The sequence below is a fragment of the Silurus aristotelis genome (genome assembly GCF_946808225.1).
Source record: "Silurus aristotelis genome assembly, chromosome: 7".
Taxonomy (NCBI): Eukaryota; Metazoa; Chordata; class Actinopteri; order Siluriformes; family Siluridae; genus Silurus; species Silurus aristotelis.
The window spans coordinates 20222844-20246350 of record NC_139580.1 but is presented as its reverse complement, the minus strand read 5'-3'; the positions used below and the strand labels follow the sequence as shown (position 1 = coordinate 20246350).

The following is a 23507-nucleotide window of genomic DNA, read 5'->3' as shown; positions in this document are numbered from 1 at the left end:
AGTACTGATGGCTGCTCAGGGTATTAATTGGGAGCCTAAAACTGCACATTTATGATCCCTCTAGATTTTATTTAAGTGTTTCCAGGTTCATAATCATGTTATACCAGTTCCAAAAGCAAATGCAGAAAAGCTGCACGTCTTCAACCAGCTCTTTCATATATGACTAAGGAACACAAAAATCCTGTCGTTTTTCCTTTGTGTAAGTTGTACTTGTTCACCTAGAGCATATTTGGGGGGGGAATGACAAGCAAAAAAAAAAAAAAAGACTAAAAAAAAAAGTAATGTACCTTGTTCATGTTTATTACACCCTTTTATTGTATTTCATGTTGGGCTTCTTAAACACTGCTCATGACAAACAAGGCAGACTTCAATTAATTTGCTCTCTAGTTTGAAAATGCAGGTTTGGCTAGAAAGCTTTTACCTTTATACATGTTTGGGAGAATAAAGAGGCTTCGTGGCTTTATGTACATCTGCAAAAGACTACAGTCTGGGGCTCGATCATTTGTGAAGCTGGAGGAAGAGAGCCTGAACCCCAACCAGATTAGTGTAATGAGCTTAGAGGCCCAATACTGAGCTCAAAAACAGACCACTCATGCAGTTGCCTCTAATCTATACTTAGTGTTTAACATGGCACTAAAGCCAGCGTTGTTTTCTATAGCTCTGAAGACAAAAATGTTCTTCTTTAACCACCCAAGCAAGAAGTTGTTTAGTTATCAGATGTTAAGAGTGCACAAAAAGTACAACAAAGCTCAGGCGGTTATGACTCCAAACAGTCAGAGCTAAACTAGAGAGGGAAACTGTATATTTGGGACCTAATTGGTAAGTGGTGAGAGGACATCAGGGTCACTGAGAAGGACATGAAGGAATGCCATTGTGAAGGGTCAGGATCGTTTATATAAAAACAGCTTGGAGGTATTTACATGTTTACAAGGCACATCTAAAACCAAGCTTGAAAGAGTATACAGTATTCAAGCAGCACATAGCTCTTCGAGATGCTGTAAACTACAGCATGGCTTTCTGCTGGGGTCTGAAATGTAATACAAAAAAATCTTGTATAGATAAAAGTTAAAACAAAACAAACAAAAAAATTAAAATAAATAGTAGTCTTTGCAAAATGCTCAACATAAGCAATATACGGATTGCTGTCAACACATTTCTTACTTTCTTTCTTAATACTATTGAACCATCCAAAATTAAATGAAACGCATACAAACACAGTTAAATGGTGCATCAGTCAATTTAATCCATCAACTAAATTAAAGCACAGGCATCAAAATGATGGACTGGCTGAGTAAGACTATATTGATTTCACAGAATCAGAGAGGATTTCATTACATAAAATTTCCACAAGAGCACAGAATTAGCCCACAGAATTATATGCCCTGAGTTAAAGAATAGAGTCATAATAACATATTTGTATAGTATTAACTATACTGTATATATGTACACACTGGTTCATACAGAAGGCATCATTCAAATTTAACTTTTGCCTTGCATATCCAGAATTGGTCTTCTAATGCATGCTAGACCAAGTCCATCCGATTAAGTCCATATGCAAGCCCATACAGTAAAGTCAGCCGCCATCTTGGCAATTTTCCCAGGCTTTTTTTTCAAGTCAAACAAGATCAAGTTTCTATCTGCTTGAATAGAGAGTGACCTATAAACCAAAAACAGATCACCAAAATAAAATGAAGATGAGATAACTGCTAACCAACAGGTAACCAAAATATATAGCATACATAATTTTTCATATTTAGATAAAAAAATTAATTTCTCTCAAAAGGGGATAAAAACCTGACGACACCTTTTGAGGGTAGTTTCTATGGCAACCGGGATCAGGAAGCAGACAGAGTCATAAGTTTCCAACTCCCTAGATACAAGCATTACGTAGGGAAAAGCATTTAATAAAAATAAGCATTACTGATAGGGATTTAGAATCCATGAACTGGTTAAGAAGCTAGCTTTTATAGTTTATTTTTCATTTCTATTCACAAATATTTTTTATGCTGAAGCTTAAGATTCTTTAGATAATATATTATCTTGTCTACTACTATTAAATTAACTATGAAATTCTGGCTCCTACATTTGGCATGGACATGCATACTGATATGTAGCCTAACAAACATTAAGTGTCAATGTTAATTTGGTAAGTTCAGTTCATGTTACGTTATATTAAAAAAAAAATAATAATAAAAAAAATAAATGTTTACCTTTCACCCGTCCACAGGCTAAGGGTGAGACAACTGCTACAAATCTAAAACAAATTATCAGGATGCAGATCTATGACAAGTCAAACTGTATATGCTGCAGACTATGGAATAGTTCTGATCATAGTTTTGCATTGATAAAATTGTATCAGAAGTCATACCAGAGAAACAAGCTTGTCGATGATTGACACTTTTCCTTATAGACTATGCCAGTTGCATTAAAACAGATCCAATAGTAAAATCTGTGTTTCAGACTTTTCAAAAAAGTTCCTCATATAGTCCCTGCCAGAAACAGCTCAACTAGTTTTCTGTACTATCTGAAAGATGTGAACAAGAGCACTCTGAGATAAAAGAGGGTACTGCTGACAGGGCAGTGTTGCCTAGAACATATGAGGTGCACGCTTTTTAAAGCACACTTCCAGAAATGTCTATGTGCTGCTTTAAACTCTTCCTGCCCAGCTTGCACTTTTAAAAGTTCTGTGCACTTTGCAAGATGAATCAATAAAGGTGGCCAATGATTTAACATTTTTGTTGCAGCCTTGGGAGTACTAGATTTTGTAGCTTATCCAGGTTCCAGTTAAAAAAAGAGCTCAAGAGAGCACAACAGTAAGAACCCACAGGAGGACATTTCTTCATGCAACATAGAAAACAGACAGCTGAGCCCACTCAATTATAAATCACCACAACCTTCCTTATGGATAATTTTAAATAATAAAATGTCCAACTAAGGAATTGTATGTACAGCTGGTCATGGGAAGCTCTTACTCACAATGGACATCTTCAGATGTGTTCCTACATTTAGGAAAGCCACTTTTCCCAGATCATTAAGAAGGCATTGTGCTCAAACAAATTCCTTCAAACATCCCAGAAAATTCCATCCGTCAAACCCAACCACCAATCAACCCCAATACTGAAAATTCAAGGCCACGAAAATAAAAGGCACACTTTGTCAGGGACAGCAGTAGTGACACCATGGTTCACCAAGTAGCTTTTCAGTGACGTCATGTCCAGAGGGTATTGAAGAAATCTTTCTGTGCTGTGGAATATGTCCCTTGTTTGGAACTGATCTTGAAGGATGCAGGGTCTCAGCCCTGGAGGAACGAAGGCACTATTCAGGGAGGTGATAAATGAGAAGAATGAGCTGTGTCACTGAGGACAAGCGTGAATGGCATAGAGAACGGTTTTACTATTCTGACTCCTCTAGCTCACGCATTAGCACAGTCTGTAGAGTTCTGCATGTGTACATTCTGTAACTTTGCTAAAGTAAGGTTCTATTTGGGATAAGAATTAAAAAGGGAACCTTATCCAAGGTTACAAACAGGAAAAAAAAGGGAAAAAAATGTTTATGCAAATAATCTATACAATAATACATTTAAGAATGCATGAAAAGATATTATATATGACCTTTATATATTTGCCAAATAAAACTGTGCAAATGTTTATGAAGAATCGAATCCAGTTTTTGTAACTAGTACCTGTATTGTGAACAGATTAGTATTATAATTTGTGTTGAACAACAGCAGGACTACAGGACCCTATTAATATAAAGTACACTCATAACATCTCAAGTTGGAATCAGTTTTACTCAAATCTTAAAAGGCAAATGTATGCTAGCTCAGACTGCACAAATGACTAGAAACTGTTATGCAAGCATTATCACAGCCTATTAATAACTAAGCATATTTATAGCACCATATATTCATGATTCTTCCAATGTGAAAACATAAAACTATTTCCATGTACTTACTCCTGCAGTTACAGCTCACATACAGTTCTACATGTACAAATACACAGAATCAACAAAATATTATGGGTAAAATCTGTGCTAAAGTAATCGGCCGTTAAACACGGTATGTGCATTAGAGAAACAGTAGTAAAAACACATGAACTCAGGATCGACAGCTGGGCACATGGGCAAACAGTTATTATACTTGTACAATCTCCCTCTCTCAAGTTTAAAGGCCTTGCTGCTATGAGAAGACAGCTGAGAATGGTGTAAGCTAAACATGAAGGCTACAATACCTCAAATAAACATGATAAGCAGGAACCTCAAAAATTCAAGGCCTAAGCATTATACTGCTGCCAAGCAATATTCTGAACTGCATTAATAAGAAAGTGTTCCTTTTAAAGTGATCAGTGAGGTCACCAAATTTAGAAAGAGAGAGAGAGACAGAAAGACACGAAGAGAAAGAGGGCATGAGAGAGAAAGGGGGGAAACAGAGAGAGTAAGAACTGTAAAGTTCAAGAATTAAAGTCTAGTTATCCCAAACAAATTATAGATAAATAAATGCAATGAGGTATAAGATTAGGCAGTAGGGAGAATAAAATTTTTTTGCAAAACATCGATTTTTTTTTCCATTTGTCAGACCATTACAAATATCCCACCGACCCTATACCTAGACATATAGTAGACCAGATGCGCATACAAATGCTATCATAATGAGTTTTGCTACTTGGACAGCATGACATTAGCTGTGGTCTGCCTGCTGCTTCTGTTAATCTGATATTATTCAGGTGGCATAAATTTGCCTCCACACTGGAAAAGAGAAGCGATGGCACTACACAGTTTTTGCCACCTTGACCAAGGGTAGAGTTTCACCAGCAGTATTTCACTGCAAACACATGGTGAAGGAGTTTTCTAACTGCTCTCTGTGAGTCTGATTCTCTTACCCAAAAACACCCTGTATCTGATATTAATTCTGTTTCCAAGGGCTGGTGTATGTAGTGAGACCAGTTTAGAAAGGGAAAATGGAAGTAGTTCAAACATACCCCATGAACCAAATCTGATAAAGAAATCTATGCTACTACAAGTAGTCCCTCGGCCACTTAACCTCATTTAATGTCCTTCTCTCTTGGCAAAGGTAACCTAATTGCCTAGTCAACTGTGCATGTTACTCTGAACACACTGTCTTACTAATGAGCTCTTTAGGCTAAAATTTTAGGCAGAGGGAGTAAAACAAACGTATCTATAAGCTGCTGTCCCAAATTCCACCACTAGGAATGTGGCAATGCAACTGACAACTCAAACAGCTTATGAACACTGATTCTGCTGTGGAGAGGAAGTAATTAGCCAAGTGGCTGCTAATATTCTGCAATAGGATGAATACATGACATGTGTCTCCCATTCAACATATTAAAGAACTGATACCTCATTTTAGTACGTGTGTATGCACCAAGGTTTGATCATAAACCTCCACACACACCCCAATCATTCACCAACATCCCCTCAAGAAAAACACCCCAGCTCTTAATAAACTCATTCTGTCTGATTCATAGCAAAACCGTACTGTATAACGCACATGATGAAACTGCTCAAGTGCCTCATTAAAAGCATGTTGCATCAAAAAAGAAATGTAAGATCATGCTGTACATGTATTCATATTACACCACCAGATGTTAGGCCTGTCCCAGACAGTTTGACTGCAGAAATCTACACTTCACCACTTTCAGGAAAAAACACAACAGGAACTAGGACTCTGAACTCCAGAGGGATAGGCAATAAGAAAAAAAAATAAAGAACTCAATCCTCCTCTTGGACAAATACAGTTTGGAATTCAGCCACAAAAAGAGAGAGAGAGAAAAAAAAGGCTGTGGCAAAATCGTATTTCCACAGGAGTCAGTGTGAGCATTTCACTCACATTTGCAAGTGAAAATTACTGTGTGCAAATGTACAAGCTATTTGAGAGAACCCACAGACACAGGAAAACTCTGTCACATTAGCCACCGTAGCTAGCTGTAGACAGAGTTACCCCTACTGGAATTAGAATCAAATGTCAACCAATGAAAACATGCAGACCTAAACAAAATTCCAAAATCTGTAAAGCATATCATTTAAATTAAAGTGATGTCAATACACATATTTAGAGTAAGTCTACTAAAACTGGCAAACAAAGCAGCTAAATGATAGCTGAATTACTGTTAGCCAAGGTAAGACCTGGCGGTTTTGAGGATTTTTACTGCATTTTACTACACGTGTAAAGAATTTCTCCACCCAAAAACCATGAAAGATGTTTTATTAGAAGTATTAGTGATGTATTAAATATTTCTCTGAAGTAGGCAAATTCTACTCCATATTTTCATTATCCCCAGGAGAAGTGAACAGTTGTATACTGTTAACATCACATGGGAACATTGCTAATGCAGGTTAAATAAAAAAGAAATATACAAAAACAGTATGCAAGACATTCAGACGAGTTTTCTTTTTTTTTTTTTACACAGTTAATGGTGTAATATTAATTATGATTCTGTACTGAAACTGAAGGTCTAAATTGTGTCTGGAAAATATCTGGTTCGCATTCTAATTCACAAATTCAGTGACCTTTAGCTCACCCATCAGTTGAGTCTCCTGCTATGATGCATAACACTGAAGATAATGATAGGATGACCTAAAAAGAGTCATTTTAAAATTCGACGAGTATTTCGGCCGCCGTTAAATCAGCCCTTGGCATTTCACATAACTATTACTCACACGAGATGAAACACACAAATAACTCCGAAGCAGTCTTAATGAACGTCGCAACTGAGGGTGATTTATTTATGCTTTCGATGGATCACTGGGTCAGGTGTAAAAACTACAAAGTAAAAATAAGAATGCAAAGAACATTTAAAAGATATTCAAACGCGCAAGTGTGTGTACACAGGCTTGCTTGGGGTTTCAGCGGTGCTATCAAAATTCACACTGTCATACCTCATATTAAAGATTAACCAGTAACAAGGAAAGACCAATACATTAAAAATATAAACAAATGTATTTGCATTGAAGAATATAGATTATTAGAAAACAAAACCATTAGAAAATTGCCAAGATTAGCACATACACTTGTGAGGCAGGACACACCTCTTCACTCTCAGTGAACATCAGTTTCTGTAATCTCTCCTCCTACATATGACAGAGCCGTGTAGCCTGCTTGCAAGAATGCAAAGAGCAATTCCCAGAGACAGGAAATAAAATCAATTCCCCCTCCTCTCTCCCTCCTCAGTGTCTGTATATTCTTCATTAGAAAGAGTGCAGATGTAGCTGTAAATCTTATTTATGCATGACACAAATCTGTTTAGTTTTATAAGCAATGGCCAAACTGCTTTAGGAAAAGCTCAGACCTGCCAAACATCTTTCCAACATTGTTTATCTAAACCAAGAAGGTTACTACAATGCCTGTAAAATGCCACATTTGCTCTTGCTTCAACATGAAACCGACGTCATTATAAGATTGTTATTTAGTTCCCTGTAATCTATAGGTGCCTAGGATTCAGTCCAACTGGGGATAAATGCCCTTTAAATACAGTGTAGTGTTTCACATACAGAATGTAATACAAAACAAATTTTAAGATGGCCATTTAATAAACAATGGGCCTCATTTGTCAAACTGGATATGAAAGAATTTAGTTGGAACCCTAAGGAACAATTACACAAGAAAAGTGGTATACATACAAAAAAAAAAGAAAAGAAATTCACATCATCTCCTTTATATAAGTAAATTAAAACAATATGGTAACTTGTACTGATAGAATTAATAATCTGACTTGAGTTCAGGCCATTTTACATACATATCATACTGAAGACCAAGTGCTTATTTATTTCAAATGCACACACAAATGAATATACATTTTGGGAATCCCATGAATATAGATACATGTGTATTTATTAAGTAATAACTATTGATAATGATTATTTAGTAATAACATAAAAGCTCCCCACCCTTAGAAAGTGCTCTTTTCCCCCATTAAGATTCAATCTAGTGAGAACATTTTATATTCTAGCCTACAAAAACATATATACCATGTTTTGTATTTATACAGGCTCAATAAGAACATTCACAAGTATGGGATAAACCTATTGATGAGGAACAGGATCATAAATAAGAGGGCCTGCAGATGTAACAATCTTCACCCACTAATTTATGACAGAATCCTTCAAGTATCATGAAACATTAGACAAGTCACTAGCACAATATTGACGTTTCGACCACAATTATATAGTCAGTTGTACAGTTGTATGTATAGTGTAACTCATCAATTTTGTTTTTCCTTACATTTTTAGCTGGTAAATCTTTCATTAGTGGATAGTAGAACCTATTTCCATGCCACATCTGTGGAACAGCTGCTCTCAGTCATTTTTAGAGGTCACTGGGTGAAGATGGAGCCTTCTGGAAAAAAGCCATTTAATCCAGGCCATGAAGATTCCCTGGAAAATTAAAACCTCGACCACACTGGTGAGGCACTCCAAGTCAGAAGCCCCCATTTGGGGGAAAATGACATTCAGAATGATTAGTGATGCCCTCCTGTATGAGGTCAGGGAGATGAGTGTGTATAGGAGGGGCCTTTGTAATTCAATTAGTCCCAGTACTCAGCTCGCTAGCAAAGAAGCATGAAAGGACTCATATGTCCATCCACACATGGCCAAGTCTGCTATGCACCAATGTTTCCTAACAGCTTTCTGCTAACCACATACTCGTTCACTAAACCTTCTCCATTGCTGTGACATTCTGTACAAGCGTCCCACAGCCTTGCCTTAGAAAGGCTAACAAAAAGGTTTTAGGAGCAAGTCAGAAAACAGAGCTTGAGGTCCAGCTCTATCATAAGAACACAAAGAGCTACCGTCCCTCATAACTCTGTTTCACTGGGCCTTGTAAAGTGCAACATGTTGCTCCAAGCCTCCTCTCCCTAGGCTGTTCTGTGCTAATCCACTTCAGAGCTCCCTTTGAGTAACCTCATTATAATTTAATCGCAGCTGCATTTTCTTCCAACTAACACAGTAGCCTGAACACTTTACATGTTTCCCTGAGTGTTACTTCTACCAGTAGACAAGCAGTGTTAGAATTTCTAATCTTGTCCAAAACAGAGGTCTGTAAGAGAAAGAGACATTCGACTGGATTGACAGCAATGTTGCGTGAAGTCAGTGATGCATCAGAACACTGACTGACCTGACCCTATGATCCGTCACTTGCAATTTGATCCAGCACATGCCAACATTTCAACCAGAGCAGTGCTACAATATTAATGATGTTCCAGGTACAGGTTATACTAACAGCTTTCTAAAGCCTCTGAACTAGGGCTGCAACACCAATCTATTAAATAGATCATAATCAATAATTAAATTTGTCAAAGAATGCAGTTTTTTCCTTTTTGTTTAAATCAAGCCTGTTAGCTTTCTGCATATTATTCCATTCCCTTTTTATAGCATCTGTCTATAACAATTAACTTTTGTTTTCAAACATGATTTACTCCAGCTTCACTACACGTTCAAATGCTTGTTTTCAATATTTGTAAATTTAATTTATTCATATATCATTTAATTATTATACAAAATTAAATACAAATTTTCTAGATGCTTATTTCAGCAAAACTGAACAAACTATTTTTTAAACAAAAATTTGCAAAACAATGTTGTATTATATTTTATATAGATTTGTTTAAGCATTGTCATCAACTTGCCATCTGCAAATATCATTAAAAAATACAAATGTAGACTTGCAGATATTGCTTCACCTTGCATACTAAAGTGCTGTATAGTTTTTTGTTGTTGTTTTACAAAAACAAACAACCCAGCATGAGGGGATATTGTTCAAAGGAGAAATCCCCCATGCACTCCTCAACAAGCAGCCACTATGAGCTTTATAAAACGTCAAAAGCTTTTTTTTTTTTTACCCTATTAATAAAAAAGAAATCGTTAGTTGCAGCCTTTTTCGGAACCATTTCCTACAAGCCAATAACTCCATTCCAATAACAAACAGGTTGCCTAAGTCAGCCAGATGAAGCACACCTGTAGATCTCAAAAGATCCCAGCCAGGTGGATTACAGAGAATCTGGCAGAAGATGCATTCTCAGACTAAAATAAATGCCCACTCTCCCAGGCTTTTCATTACCTGGTACTTCTATGGCAGGTCAGCTAAGCCAACAAAAGCCTCTGCTATGGAGTGAAAGGTCAGGGTAGAGCCTCTAAGGGAATTTCAGCTCTGCACACTGAGCCTTCCTTTGGGGAAACTCAACCCTGCCATGTCTAGGATCATCACAGCTGGCCAAAATGCCAACAGCAGATGGTTAGCAGTTACCGCTGTATCATTTTAAACTTGCACACAGAATTTAATTTTGGTGCTACAAGGCAAAGCAGCCAAGGGACACTGAAAAGATGCTGCTGCATCCAAATATTTGGCTCTCCTTTGAGCTGTGGCATATATTCTTATTATTTTATTCCCCTATAGTTTCCGAAAGTGTTATTTAAATTAAAAAAAAGATTTATTTAATATATATATATATATATATATATATAAAATAAGTATTTGAACACCCTGCTATTTTGCAAGTTCTCCCACTTAGAAATCATGGAGGGGTCTGAAATTGTCATCGTAGGTGCATGTCCACTGTGAGAGACATAATCTAAAAAAAAAAATCCAGAAATCACAATATATGATTTTTAAACTATTTATTTGTATAATACAGCTGCATAAGTATTTGAACACCTGTCTATCAGCTAGAATTCTGACCCTCAAAGACCTGATAGTCTGCCTTTAAAATGTCCACCTCCACTACATTTATTATCCTAAATTAGATGCACCTGTTTGAAGTCGTTAGCTGCATAAAGACACCTGTCCACCCCATACAATCAGTAAGAATCCAACTACTAACATGGCCAAGACCAAAGAGCTGTCCAAAGACACTAGAGACAAAAATGTACACCTCCACAAGGCTGGAAAGGGCTACGGGGAAATTGCCAAGCAGCTTGGTGAAAAAAGGTCCACTGTTGGAGCAATCATTAGAAAATGGAAGAAGCTAAACATGACTGTCAATTTCCCTCGAACTGGGGCTCCATGCAAGATCTCACCTCGTGGGGTCTCAATGATCCTAAAGTAGGTGAGAAATCAGCCCAGAACTACAAGGGAGGAGCTGATCAATGACCTGAAAAGAGCTGGGGCCACCGTTTCCAAGGTTACTGTTGGTAATACACTAAGACGTCATGGTTTGAAATCATGCATGGCACGGAAGGTTTCCCTGCTTAAACCAGCACATGTCCAGGCATGTCTTAAGTTTGCCAATGACCATTTGGATGATCCAAAGGAGTCATGGGAGAAAGTCATGTGGTCAGATGAGACCAAAATAGAACTTTTGGGTCATAATTCCACTAAACGTGTTTGGAGGAAGAAGAATGATGAGTACCATCCCAAGAACACCATCCCTACTGTGAAGCATGGGGGTGGTAGCATCATGCTTTGGGGGGTGTTTTTCTGCACATGGGACAGGGCGACTGCACTGTATTAAGGAGAGGATGACCAGGGCCATGTATTGCGAGATTTTGGGAACAACCTCCTTCCCTCAGTTAGAGCATTAAAGATGGGTCGAGGCTGGGTCTTCCAACATGACAATGACCCGAAGCACACAGCCAGGATAACCAAGGAGTGGCTCTGTAAGAAGCATATCAAGGTTCTGGCATGGCCTAGCCAGTCTCCAGACCTAAAACCAATAGAGAATCTTTGGAGGGAGCTCAAACTCCGTGTTTCTCAGTGACAGGCCAGAAACCTGACTGATCTAGAGAAGATCTGTGTGGAGGAGTGGGCCAAAATCCCTCCTGCAGTGTTTGCAAACCTGGTGAAAAACTAAAGGAAACGTTTGACCTCTGTAATTGCAAACAAAGGCTACTGTACCAAATATTAACATTGACTTTCTCAGGTGTTCAAATACTTATTTGCAGCTGAATCATACAAATAAATAGTTAAAAAAAAAATCATACATTGTGATTTCTGGATCTTTTTTTTTAGATTATGTCTCTCACAGTGGACGTGCACCTACGATGACAATTTCAGACCCCTCCATTTTTTTTAAGTGGGAGAACTTGCAAAATAGCAGGGTGTTGAAATACTTATTTTCCTCACTGTGTGTGTATATATATATATATATATATATATATATATATATATATATTGATTTAACTGAATCTCTAAAAAGGTTAGTCAGAAAGCATTTGTTATTCATCAGAATATAAACCGCACATCATGGAAAATAAGATGGGTTATATGCATAGTTGCAAGACATCATGGGTTCCAAAACCGAGGTTTCTTCCTTATATAGTCTTTTCGGAAGTTCTTCCTTACTAGTCCTCCCTCTGGCTCACTCTTTCGGGATCTAAACCTTAATCTATATTTCTTTAAAATACTTTTTGTGATGTCTACTGTTAAAAGCAAAACTGAACTGAATGGACATTAGACTACATGACTTCTGACAGAAGAGCATCATGTAATCAAACACTATAATCTGTAGATGCAAAAATAATACATTTAACACTGTCAGTGATATAATAAAACAACAATATTGGTTTTAAATATAGCCATATTTTCCCCATTTATCACATAACTTACATTTTAAATAGGATGTGTGGTCTGTGTTATACTATAGGTTTTATTGAAATGTCTTGGTTTTATAGAAATACAAAATAAAAAATAAAAGATCATAAATCCGACTCCTTTAAAATATCTACAATGTATCCGGAAAGTGTTCACAGCACTTCACTTTTACCACATTTTATTATATTACAGCCTTATTCCAAAATTATTCATTATTTTTTTTCCCCTCAAAAAATAATGCCTGGTTTCCTCCAGACAGATTTCAATCTTCGTTTTATCTGACCAGAGAATTTTGTTTCTTATAGTCTAAGAGTTCTTCAGATTCCTTTTGGCAAACACCAGGGAAGATGTCATGTGCTTTTTACTGAGGAGTGGCTTCCATCTACAATACAGGGCTGATTAGTGGAGTGCTGCAGAGATGGTTAAGCTTCTGGAAGGTTCTCCTCTCTCCACAAAGCAATGCAGGAGCTCTTTAAAAATGACCATCGGGTTCTTGGTCACCTCCCTGTCTAAGGCCCTTATCCCTCAATCACTTAGTTTCGCCGAGTGCCCCGCTCTAGGATGAGTCCTAGTGGTTCCAAACTTCTTCCATTAACGGATGATGGAGGTCACTGTGCTAGTTGGGACCTTCAATGCTGCGGAAATTCTTCTGTGCCCTTCCAAAAATCTGTGCATCAATACAATCCTGTCTCGGAGGTCTACAGACAATGCTTTGGACTTCATGGCTTGGTTGGTGCTCATGTCCAAAGCAACTGAATTTTGAGGAAAATAATTCAATATATCCATTTTGGAATAAGGCTGTAACATAAAATGTGGAAAAAGTGAAGAACTGTGAATACTTTAACTTTTAGTTTATGATTTCAGATACTACACTCAACATTTTAAAGCTGCTCAAAAATATTTTTGCACCAGACATAAATCCTGATATTAAGGCATCGCATTACTGCTATAAAATAGAAAAGAACTCAAAATGAATACTTATTTCCCCCCCTCCATGTAAGGAAACAACTGTGCAATGAAGAAAAATTGTAGCACACTGCATTTTTCCTTTTCATCAGTGGAATGTATGAAGCTGGAACATATACAATCAATTTGCCATGAAGTTCATGAAGACAGTTAACCAAAGTTAAATAATCCTGAAATTATTTCCAAAACAATATAGATGACTAGTGAAAGGATTTAGGAGTTGTAATATAATCTCTCGTTCTGGCTTGTCTCAAGATTCTGAAAAATGTTGTACATGTAATCAGAGCTCTTTGAGAGTACTGACATTGTGCATGCTCCAAGATCTATAGATAGTAAAGATGCTAAATGGCTAGCAACTGCTCACGGTTCAGCAAGTCTTCAATGCATTGAATGATATTAGATTTTAGAATTTCCACAGATGGAAGTCAAACAAATGGAGAGAAAAAATAAAAATAAAAAAAATAAAAAAATAAAACAAAAATCACAAAATCATACACAGCTATTGTTTGAAACTATTTGTAATTTCATTTGCTCTATAAACATGCGGTCATACCGACCTCTGGTTTTCATAGCTTCATACAATTAATGTCAGGCAGACAGAGTGCAGTCACCAAGACTGTATTGTTGATATCGGCCTGGGAGTCAGTGATGCATGCAACAGTCACTGTTTCATCTACAGACACATTCAGTCTCTGAATAAGTGGTATTATGGCAACACAGGCGTTCAATTTTGGCTTGTATGGGAAGACATTTGCTGCATCGACACCACCAGTTTCCATCCACCCTTGTGTTCCTAACATCTGACCTGGACAAGTCAATAAGAGTTTCTTTTTACAGTTGCAAATTTAACAGGTATACCTTTTTTTTTTTTTTTTTTTAACAATCTGTGATTAGAAATAACTGATAGCCTCCCAATTACCATCCTTCTAATTTTGGCAACAAATAAAAACATATCCTTCAAGCCAACCAACAGGCAGCATCTTATTTTATCTGGTTGGACTGGCTCCAGCTAGAGGACGTAGCAGTAACAAATGTAACACACACAGAAACCTTAATCTTTTGATCATGTAACATGATGTTTAGGTTTGCTAACAAGCCTGCAAATAACAACCAGCAAATTAGTAGTGTTGGATTGTTTATTCCAACATTTACTGCAAAATTTCTAAAATCAGCCATCTCTAGTCACAATTCATAAAAGACGATAGTTATGTACGTTAAAAACGCTTATCAAGCCACAGAAGTTACAGACAAATTAGTAAGCAACAAGCATATACATCCAGTGTAACCACTCCCTAATAATTCTAATTATCATAATTTTTTTTTTACCACCACACAAAAAACACAGATAGACACCACTTAACCAGTCATATTTTCTTGTCAGTTAAGAACTTAATAGATTTTATTTGCATTTGGCCTCACAGGTCTGTGAGGGTCTTGTGCATTTAGGTAGCAAGAGATATTTTACTCACTTCTTAAGTGGTCAGCTGTAGGTTGCAAAGTGCAAGCTGCAAGGTGACCATGGCAAACCCTCCATATAAATGTACAAATCCGAAAAAATAATAAAAGACAGTAAGGAAAAAAAAAAAAAATGTTCATCTCCATGCGTGTTTGTTTTTTGTAAGCAAGAAGCTAGCTTATTGATGAGTAATAAATAATCTCCTTTGAAAACTAAAGTGTATAATGTTTTAGATTTTACATGCAAATATCACTTTATGTTAAGTGGCCAATAGCAAATACTTATATTTTCGACATAACTCCTTTAAATGCAAGTGGTGCTACTTTTTTTTTTCTTCAGAATCTGACTAACAATAACATGGCTGTTTACCATAGTCAGTAAACCAGGAAGAAACTGGTATTTCAAAAGACCTTTTTGTAGCAAGGAATTACAAGTTGCAATTTCACTTTGAATGCAGCATAAGTAAGATTTGAAAGCAAATGCTAAATCTTTCCAGGTCTATTGTGGGTTTTTTTTTTTTGTGCAGAAGCTTTTAGTGAGGTAGCTTTCAGAGATTTAAAGAAATAGAAAGGTTCAAAAATCTATAAAGGAAATAAAAAATATTAAATGATTAAAATTGGTTCACAGAATAAAGGACTATTAATAGTGAAAATTTCCTTTAGAGTAGTTACATGAATTCATCTTTTTTAAACTGGTGCATGGGTTGGGCCACTGGCTTGCTTGTGGGTTGCCCTGTGTTCTTAATCCATGTGTAGAAAAAGCTCAAAGGCTCAGACCACAAATACAACTGCACACAAAAAAAAAAAGAAACAGAAAAAAAAAAAGAGAAGGAGAGAGAAGGAGAGAAGCGAAAAGAAGCGATTTGTGCGTGATGTTCCTAATACTTATATTTGAAACAGAGTCTCATCCTTAACTTTGTTGTTTCATTTTGTTTGTGGTTGTGTTCGTTCCAAATATGTGCCATCTACAATGTTATTATTTTCTTTTCAGTCCTTTAGTGAATTCAAAATCTGTTCGCCTTTCAGAACCGTTCCAATTCGTCCTTCACCATAAGGTTTTCATAGATTCAAATGTAAATGGGACAGGCTAAGGGGGAGAATCCGACCTTGGCCATCAAAATGCTAAAAATGTCGAGGCTCATCTGTGGGTATGGTACCTTTCGAATGAATGTAGGAGTCTACAGCTAATCCCAAATGAACAGAGTTGCCATTTGCAGACAAACACACCCGTGACGATGAATAGCTTCTTCTTCAATGTAAAATGCAGAACGTGAACCTGAATTTATGCAGCTAAACCATCTGTGTAGAATCTGCTGTCTGTCTTCACAGCATGTTAAGCTAAAGCCTATGAGAAGCAACGCACAGTATACAGAACAAAAGAAAGGACTTGGGTATAGAATGTCCCGTAATATGATATTGGGCCATTGTGGATGATACAATTGCAGCTCAAAGGCGATTGTCATCATAGTTTGGTGCTTTGGTTCCATCTCCCTCTCTCTTAATAGATACTACACTATCGTTTACTGCAGAGACACAAACACATCCACACTAACACACACACACACACACACACACACACACACACACATATATATGCAAGTACATATTCCATGCTGCATATTTCAAAATCTTTGGGGTGTAGGATAAATAAGAGGAGGATCATGTGAAAGCCCTTTCCTCGCAGCCTTTTAAAAGAATGCAAACACACACATGGCTGCATATAACGTTGCTAATTACTCAGGTCGTAAGAATGAACATTTGGACATGGGGGGGGGGGGGGTAGTAATGTGAGAGCTCACGCAAAGAGCAGCACAGCACTGCTGACACAACGCATACACACTAATGAAAGCTCAAACAAACTACTTGACCAAAGATAAGGTAGTGAATGTTCTTGTGTTACAATCTGCAGCCTGTACAAATGAAACACCGCATTCTGTAGATTACAACAATTAACACTAGTAAAAATAATCCCAGATTTTTGTAGGTGTAGTGACTGCATTAATAATTTATCCAGAGAGCCACATATTTTAATGGCTGGAAATCTGAAATGATTCAGAATAAAAACTAATACTCAGTTTAAGAGTGAACTTAGTATATGATCACAATAGTGAGGAACACATTGCTTGTGTCACTTGTTTATTACTTACAGGTGTAGAAATACTACTTAACTCACTTTTGTTCTGTACTTTTCCTCTTTGCTCCTCATTCATTCTCACTTCTCTGCTGGTTGAGTCCCTGCCATAAATTCACATGGTGTGTACTACCATAGCCCTCTGGGGATGCTGACAGTGTATCTAAGAGCAGACATTTAAGGCGGGAGAGACAGAGGTTGATGTAGGTATTGCTGGGTCAGCAGCATACAACCGAATGCCTCAGCACCACAGCTTACTTAGGACAGGAGGGATGTAGCCACTCGACACAATGACAAGGATATTATCCAGCCTTGTGATGGCTTAACAAAACAAGCAGAGCAGTGGTATCATTTGCAGATTGCACACTGGAAGCCAGACTTGTATCTACTGTTTTTTTTTGTTTTTTTTTTAATGGCACTCAAGATTCGGCTAAGATTAAATTTTTTTGTATTAGCTGCTGCCTGTTACCCATTTCCCCCCAGAGTATCACCATTTCTTTGAGAGATGAATTAAACTACCACCATCCTGCTAGAATTCTGGCATAAACCAGCATTAGAAAAGTAATGTTTTGCAAGCAAGAAAGCTTTTTGGCATTGAAATCCATAAATGTCATTTATGCTTTTTGTTTCCACTTAGCCACTTACTGAACGAGCTGCACACTGTACAATCTCTTAAACCAAACTGTCATTAACCCTATACTCTAAAAGAACAAGGCTGGCAACAAGGGCTACTCCAAGCCAGTGCCTCTGCATAAGTTTCTATCCCAGTGCTGGCCTGATAATTCAAAGGGAGAACCCTAGCAGTCTGGCGCTAGAAGAGCCCCCATGCTAATTCTCTAAATGGACTTTTAGACTCATTGGGATGTTGCCAAGAGTACATTTAACACTCATTCTGAGAGCTGGAGAGCTGTTTCAAAAAGACTAAATCTAAAACCCAATAAACACATGGTTTCTCTGCATGACAGAAATTAATCCAGTTGAATGGAGTGTAACTATTTTTTTAAATAAAAATAAATAAATAAATAAGTACCCTCATACTGAAAAAGTCAAATTTCAATCAACAAATAAATTTTTCATTGTACTACATATATAGAAGCTTTAATACATGGTTCCTACAACCTATTTAAAACAATATTCTAAAAGTCAAAACCCTTTACAATGCTAAAACCATTAACCATTCCAATAAACTCTGTATGAACAACAAATTACAATGCCTTAATGTCTAGAGTAAATCCGAAGAAACAAAAACAAGCGCGGTATGTACACTGATTAAAAGCATTTTCTGGTTTCATTCTTATATATATATAAAATAATTTGTCAAATTTGATTTGAACTAGTGCGGCTTTTCCAATCACATAAAAAAAAAAAACCCTAATTGAGTGCATGGTAAGGCAACCTAATAAGATCCATATGAACAGTTCCTAATCAGGTCACTTTAAATAACCCCTTAAATCAAAGCTTGAGTAAGTTATTGCATGAAAAAGCCACACTTAGTACCTAGTACACTTACTACGGAGTTGAGTAGCCACGAGTGAGGTACAAGGCTGTGGGTTTACTGCACAGCAGGCATGCCACATAACAGTCTGGTGTACAGACACGGTCACTGATCTTGACTTCATGTGGAGCCAATAGTATCCCCAGATTTATATAAGAAAATGTGCTCAAATTTATGTTTTGAGACACTGAACAAAAATCTAACAATCAAAATATTTTCAAATACTATTTCTAATGTGGCTAAATAAAAGTATAAATATAACATGGTGTGGTCTTATAAGATCATAAAACAGGTGATTAAAAATGGGTATTTCTCAATAAAATAGGTTTATTAATCATGTCAACTCTTTTGCCACACCATCTCTAATTAGGCAACAATTTAGAGTATTCTGTTCCGCTTTTTGACGTTACTTCCTTCTTACCCCTTACTTTGTATTCAAGCCAGCCAGAGGTACAAACACTGCCAACATGGCAGACAAAAAACAGATGTTTACACTAAAACCTAGCATGTGTGAGTGGACAGGATGATAAATGTAGTCCTGATGACATGTTTTTGTGTGTATGGAGAAGAATATAGTGGATACATTAGCAGGTAAATGTAAGTAACAAACAAAGAATAATTCTGGTGCAATCACTACATGAAATGGGTTGGCTTTTCCACTGGGTTGATATTTTTTCACATTTTTATCATCTGGTTTGTTTGAAAAAACACAAGCATAATTTCCAGGTGTCTCCCATAAAAATAAAAATAAAATAATAATAAATATGCTACAGCTTATCTAAAGATGATACCTGAAGATCTGTCACTAGTTAATTCAACTTAACTCCAAATAAAAAACATTATATTGTGGCATTTTATCCATTCCTTATTGTAACGGTCACTATTCGGCTAGTTTAGTACCATCTATCAGAAGAAAAAGAACATACACAGTTTGTAGGTCAATATCATCCTGATCTGATTTAACCTTTCTTGTACCACTTTGTTATCCATTTGTTCAAGAATCTCCTAAAGCAGACCTGCATACAAATTTTTCCTTTTATATTATAATCATTAAACAAATCGAAATGGTATTTTAATTATATTTTAATCTACAATACACAAACAAGCAAAGATCATGTATTTTAACTTGTTTGAATGCCCCAATGGAAATCATAATATTTCAGGATTAGGCTTTGTGCTCAATATAAAATTGCATGGCAGAGCACACAGACATCAGTCTTCCACTAATCAGCACATGAAGAGGGAAAAAGAATGGCCAGATGGACCTCTGATTCAGTGGTTCATTTCTGAGGTTTCTTTCACTCGCTTCATTGCCTTTTAGCATTTATTCACACAGCGTTAGCACTGGCTTTCGGGAGTCCGATTACAAAATGCTGCCCTTTTCAAGTCTACTTGAGAGCACACAAGACAGTATCTCATAATCTTTAGCATAAAATCAATGATCCCCAGTGGTGAAAAAGATAGGAGATTTAGATTTCCCAAAGAAAAAAAAGACAAGGTTGAATATAACACCAACAACCAAACAAGATATTTGAAAGAAAAAACACAAATTTTCACCATTATACTGGACCATGCATAACATTTTTGAAAGATGGCATTTAACTTTAGCTCTGGCCCTGGACTACATCCTGTCTTGCACATTCTAGGGTGTTTCCTGCACAAACACGCCCACTTCAACGCAGGAAGGACTGTTAATTACGGATTAGTCAAATCAGGTGTGTTGGGGCAGGAAAAACAATAAAATGTCAAGAACAAGGGTTATCATGACCAAGGTAGGGAGCCTCTGCTTTAGACTGTAGTACATTAGTCTCATTAGTCATTTAGATCAAACTAAAATACCAATATTGTTGGAAATCTAACATTTTCAATAATTTCTGTTCTTCAGAACTAGCCTATATAATGGATTTATTCCTTAAATGCAAATGTGACTCACTACAGTAGATCAACCATACATTTGTTTTGTAGACAGGAAATAGAATTGAATAGAACTTTGCCAACCTTCTTTCCTCACCTTAAGCTAAATGACTAATATAAAAACCCAGCAAACCTGTGTTGCTGTGAGAAACTTTTAGCAACATGGTTTACACCTGTACACTTTTCCCCTTAGAGGTCAGTGTATTCTGACTAATCGCCTTTATCCTATGACATTTCTATGCTGAAGATATTGGTCTTTTCCAGGACAACCAAACAACTATACCAAGAGATTTTAAAGTTGCATAAAGGCAGCATCTCTACAACTATGATAATCTTCTGAAAGAGGTTCCAGAGACTTATAGACTCTACACCGGGGCACTCTGAATCTGTTCACCTATCATCTTACTAAAACACTGTTTAATTTGTCAACCATCTGGTGTTTCTGCATGCGCAGCATTATACAGTAACCCAGTACAGATATAGCTGTGATCTATCTCAAAGTTCTTGCAGAATCCTTCAGCAGCACATCAAAACTGTATCACTGATCATCCTCACCATCTTGCTTGTCTATATCATCATTAACATGATTATAATCACCATCAGCTACAGAGATCACCGTTTGATTATCATCAAGCTCTCTCATCACCATCACGACCACATTTCATAATAACCTCTCTCCAGTTACACTGCATAAACAGTGGCCGTCTTAATGTTTCCAACTGTATGCTATAAAAAGTCCACTGTAGTGAGGCAAACAATGACTCTCATAATGGAAACTTTCACCAACACCCAGAAGACCCAAAACTGTAGCCCAGCAACAAAACCAAAGATATACATAGGTCCTAATCACTCAATAATATGATGCATGGCCTTAACACTATTGCTCTTCCTTGTATTATTGTGCTCACGCCTGAGTCGAAAGTCCCTAGGAAAAGCTTGGTCTTTGTGGGAGGACAGGAAATGAGAAGAGTGCTGGAAAATGTGGACGAGGCGTGAATAATTTCAACAATGAGACCCTCACTGTGAATCCCCACCCCCACCCTAGAGATCGAGGGAACAAGTGATATTACTGTTCAGTGAAATCCACTGTATTTCCTGAAACACACTTAGCTCATCTAAAAGTGAAGGTGTGTTCTTTTCTATTGTTTCTAGTAGAAATAACAAATCATGCAGACCTCATTTTATATACACTGTATGTCATTGTGAAAATGGGTCCCAAACACTTGTGTGTCCTATTCCAAAGACCTTTAGGAGAAGGTCCAGAGAAGCAGCCTCTTATTAAGTGTACTCAAGTGAAGAGGCCTTATGAACTCCAATGTATTCACCTAAACAGCAGCACCAGAGGCTAAAAACAGCATGGTGCTTTCCTTCACTTTGCCTATTGACCTATAAAAATCCTCTTGGTTGAACTTTAAATGAAACCTTTATATATAAATCATTATAACTGTTCTTAGAGAGCTTTACTATTGGGTGACTTTTTAGTTTGTATTAGGGCTGAAACAATTCCTCAAGTAATTCGAATACAAAAAACATGAGAAGGAAACTACCGGTAATTATTTGTTCATTTTAGTTTGCTCTTTAATTAATAAAAGTACTTCTTATTCAATTACTCTATTAATCGATGGACTAATCAGTAGAATACTCTATTACTAAAACAATCGATAGCTGCAGAACTAGTTTGCATAAATGTATTATGTCTCAAAGCTACAATAAAATTAACATTATTTTCTACGTTTTTTTTTTATTGAAAATGTCAGCTATTGAGATAATGAACACTTACATCAAGCACTGCTATTAGATTACAAAAGCACATTCAGGGTTCATTGAAAGTTTCAGCAAAAGCTGTACTATTTAGCATCATCAGGAGGAAGTCTTGTGTTGTTACAGGAGCATTGACTTTCGCATGGCAGTTATATAGTCATTCTAGTAGTGCCAAATTTAGCAGGTAACACACACAAAAAAATCTGATCCTGGTCTATTATTTAAAAAAATGGAGGAAATTCAAGCCCTAGCTGGGGCATACTGTACTCATCAGGCCTGGCCCTCTACCACACAGCAACCACAAAGACCCAGACTTTTGGTGTACTGGGCGTGTGGCAGTTCAGTAATTTGCCAAAAACACCCACACAACTGCACATTAACAATCACTTCAACACAATCATGTTTGGCTCTTTCCCACTCTTGAGCTCTTTGCTTTCCCACTGCACCAACACATGATGGGACTCATTTATCAACATAAAAAAAAAATTGTTCTTAACTGTTTCTTATGCATAAAATATTCAATTCTCATACACACACTAAAACTGAAATCAAATGTATGTGTGGATCATTCACAATAAATTTTAATAAATACCAACTGTTCACACCCACTGTGTATGTTACTTTTAATTTATAAAAGATGTCCACAATTAACAACATATATAGTATGCAGGTACAACACAATTAGCGCCACCAGGGAATGTGCAAAATACTTTCTTATTTTTTTCATTTTTTGATATAGAACAGTAGGGAAAGATTTATCTGGTCCATTTAACAACATGGAAGCTGTTTACATTTCCAAAACCAAAATAACTTTCAGAGGCCACTATAATGTTGGTAAAAGTGAAATTATGCTAATGATGTCCGGAAACCCAGTGATTGAATTTAAGTCCTGATTCACCATTGTGTGCTCTGCATCAGTGCAGCAGCATTGGATTGGTTGGGCCAAGAGAAATGGTGACCGCAAACAATACAGGCAAAATCTTACCCAATGATTGTTGAACAAACATCCACTTCATTTTCAATTTCCCTCTGCACTCTTCAAGTGTAAAACCCTTATGGGTTAGTTGGTTTTCCAAATGAAAGAATCCTTGAAGTTTTATTTTCCAAATAACCCCCTAATTTTTTCCCTAGCTGTATGAATATTTTTGAAGCAAAGCTTTGCATTGAAAGCACCCTTGACTTTCCTGGTATTGCTTTTGTGTATATCTCATTTCCCCCTCACCTACTTGCTCCCTCCTACTAGTGGC

The 23507-nt window shown here is 36.8% G+C and overlaps 1 protein-coding gene across 1 annotated transcript in view; it reads right to left on the bottom strand.

The window, feature by feature from the left end:
• tln2b (talin 2b) overlaps positions 1-23507 on the bottom strand; it is a 124265-nt gene that overhangs the window by 93179 nt on the left and 7579 nt on the right. The gene's annotated exons all lie outside the window — the stretch shown is intronic.